Source organism: Eschscholzia californica, unplaced genomic scaffold, assembly GCF_041429995.1.
Source record: "Eschscholzia californica isolate CP2 unplaced genomic scaffold, dmEscCali1.0.p SCAF_1, whole genome shotgun sequence".
In the NCBI taxonomy this organism is placed as follows: domain Eukaryota; kingdom Viridiplantae; phylum Streptophyta; class Magnoliopsida; order Ranunculales; family Papaveraceae; genus Eschscholzia; species Eschscholzia californica.
In genome coordinates this window covers 49029488-49033040 of record NW_028238198.1, presented here as the reverse complement: position 1 = coordinate 49033040, position 3553 = coordinate 49029488, and the positions used below count along the sequence as shown (strand labels likewise).

Genomic DNA, 3553 nt, shown 5'->3' with positions numbered 1-3553 from the left:
AGAATAAATAAGACCCTTTGATCTTCCTCTTCTTCAATGATAATAATATCTGATTGAACTTGGACAAAAAAAGTAAGACAAAACCCAGACGTAAATCTCTGAATCCGATCATCATTACCCCACGCCTTTCTTAGCCCGATGAAACTAGAAGAACACTTGGAGGCTCGAGAAAGAACTCACCAATCTGTAGTCGCCAAAGGAAGGTTCGTTTCTGGTTCGTTGCATGCAAGGGTTGAGGGGATATGAACAGTCTAACTCTCCCTGCTTAGTGATTACACATGTTGATCGAAAAGTAGATGGAATTAAATACGAGATAAGACAAACCTGTATTAATGATTATTCTTCTGATGTGATTGAAACCCACTTTCTGCTGATTCCCGAGAATGGATCTCTTTGTATTCCTGCTCGTACACTTGTTCGTTTTGTTCTTCAGGTTCTAGAGAAGTGGCAGATATTCTTCGTGCTTCTCTTGATGGCGGTTAGATGGTGTTAATGGTGTTGCAATTGATTATCTCGATACTCTATAGGGTGGAGATCTAATACTGCTTAGGTTTTCTAGCAGTTATTGAGATCTAGGGTTTACTATTGGGGAAGAAAGGAGAGGGGAAAGAATCGCTTTGCTGATGTCATGCGAAACTTTATCTCTCCTCAAAAATCCCTCTCATCTGCCGAGTACAACTCCCACTTGTATTTGACCTTAAAGTAGATAGTAAACGTATTCTTATAAAACTTCTTCAGGGATCTGACATTGGCATAAAACTCTTACGAAGTTTGAGAACCACGCATTCGGAATACCTCGTTTTCCTCTTTCAACCCGACACTAAAATGGTATTTAATCCCTCGTACTTTGACTTTAGACTATCAAGTTTTTCTTCTCCATCAAGTTTAAATTCTTTCTCGCGATAGTTTAAATTTAGTTTATTAAGATTGTCTTGAAAATAATTTCATAAAAAAAAAGATTGTCTTGGAAATAGAAATCTATTGCTGCGAGTTTTGAACTATGCATACAATAAAAAACCTTTCTGTAAACGTTATAGATTTTGCTTGGTTATAAAATAAAGGATGACCATAATAGGAAATCTCAATTCTAGTTCTTTCGTTGGAAGCAAATATGCTTCTTCGTCTGAGCAATTGACGACATTTTTGGTGAGCTTACTGTAAATCGTTTTGTCCCAATTTAAATCTTTGAAAATATGTGAAAGAAATCTAATGCTTGAATCCTTATTGATATGAACTTACAGATTACAAGTATGCTTGATCTTTATTGATATGAACTTAAAGATTACAAGTATGTTCTTGGGCACAATTTTCAAGTCACTCAACCTTATAACTCAAATGTTTGAATCTTCACTTAGATGCTTACAAATGAAGGGGTGATCCTCTATTTATTTAGCTTACAAAATTGATGGTCAAGATTAAGCTATATGGAAATCTCTAGAATGCTTCTAATAACTCCAAGGATCCATCATCCTCTAGAGAATTTCCTCCAAAATATCTCTAGAAAACTCCTTTCGGCTTAACCCATAAGTTTCCAAACGATGCCTAACACCATGCACAAGGCAGCCCAACCCATACTTCTTTTTTGGTGTTCAAATGGGGTGCTCTGTGGGTTGCTATTGTGGGTTGTGCGTGTTGTTGTCCTGGGCCAATGTATGTTGTATTTTGGGGATTCAAAATGGGTCGTGACATCTCGCTAGTCTACTCATCCTTCATCCCCCAAGTCTACTTCGATGATCTACTCCGCCTATCCACTATGCTAGAATATACTCTAACGTTTTACTCCGTAGAACTGAACTCTGACAACTCTTCGAGTTGCGCCATACTCTGACGTCATTACCACAGCGATATCATTAGTATTTTTACCTTTGCTCTCTTTGTCTTTCTCTGACGAATTTGGTTACTGACTTGGTCGTGAAAGGGTCCTTGGCTGCCACCATTCTGGTGTCCTTGGATTTCACGGTTTTATTTTGTAGGTCGACCAATACTCGCTTCCTACCCGGACGTTCTCTTGTCCATCTACCTGACTACCAGGATCGAGTTTCTACTCGTTTACTGGTTCATTTGGAGGTCTAAAGCTTAGTTGTTGGTGCACATCTAACGATCTTTTTAACTGTGTGATTTTCTACCCGTCCACAATGATATGTTCGATTTCTTTCTCGATTCGAGTTCTCTTTTGCTAGAAATGACTTTAATAACGAACTAACGATAAAGTCTTATCTATGTATTATTAAAATTATTTTAGAATGAAAAATCATTTAGTAGTCTAGTTAAATAACAAAATAGAGTTTTCTTATTATGTATTATTAACTACTACAATACTTTTCAAAAACAAAAAACTATAATACACTATGACTGTTCATAGAGAGAAACTTTAAAATATGATAGTTCGTAATACTTTATGGAGGATCATAATGCGATACAGGGATTCAAGTGATTTCAGGCGATTCCACTAATAGAGTGGTATTATGACTGCAAACAATTACTTTTGAAATTCAGGTCAATTATAGTTTTTTCTTCCAACATTTTAGCTAAAACTCCAATTAGTCCGAATTCGTTTGAATTAATCGCCTATCTTTTGCCTAGTCTAAGATAATTGTGTATTTCATGACATATAATAGACTTTGGGTCAATTTTTAGATTCTTTTAACATTTGTTAAAATAAAGAGTAAAAAAAGTCATTCTAGTATAAAAAATTATATGAATAAATTCTAATTTAATGTAGTGGTTGGACACTTCTTCTTAAGTCCATGAGATCCTGGGATTGAGTTCTGGTGGAATGCAATGTCAGTGGTTGGGCACTCCCTCTTAGGGCCCAAGATGTTCAAATTGGCAGCTATGCTGCTCATCCAAATTCATTACGCATCGCATATTATATTCATAATGTATTAACACCATTGAAATATAATGACTCTTGAAGTCCCATCTCAAAAAGGAAAAAGAAAACTTAATTTGTAATCAAGAAATCTCATTGTGAAAATACACATCTGTAGTGCACTCATAGTTAGGAAGAAAAGAAAAGCAAAACAAAACAAACTATTTTTCATGCCAGGCGCCGTCTGTGGGAATCGAACCCACGACCACACGGTTAAAAGCCGTGCGCTCTACCAGCTGAGCTAAGACGGCGAGTTGGATTTTGTTAGGCGCTAAGTAATTTGATATAAAGGCTTTTCTCTTGCTCGGTGGATCAAAATAATAGTACTAGAGAACTATGTTTCATCTTCATCTACAGTAACTTTCTCACTCTTTTTTTTTTTTGTTGAAAGGAAGTAACTTTCTCACTCTGTTCTTTATTATAATTACCTTCGGTTTACATATTTGGGTATGGCATGACAGTAATGTTAAAGCGATTCGTGTTTTTACATCCGATTATAACTGGGTAAAATCATTGTTATCGCAAACAATATAAGTAAAAGAACCAATATTAGTAGTGGAGAACTACCGAAGAGGTTTTCTAATGGCGGTTAAAGATGGAGCTCATTTTGTTTTCATTCTAATTTCTACACTTCATCTTAGTAGTCCAATACTTTGACATACATGCTCAAGAAGAATAGTG

The 3553-nt window shown here is 35.9% G+C and overlaps 1 non-coding gene across 1 annotated transcript; it reads right to left on the bottom strand.

Moving 5' to 3' along the window:
* Window positions 1-3050: 3050 nt before the first annotated feature.
* On the bottom strand, window positions 3051-3123 carry TRNAK-UUU (transfer RNA lysine (anticodon UUU)). The gene has a single exon. It is a non-coding gene; the product is annotated as a tRNA-Lys (tRNA).
* Window positions 3124-3553: the final 430 nt, after the last annotated feature.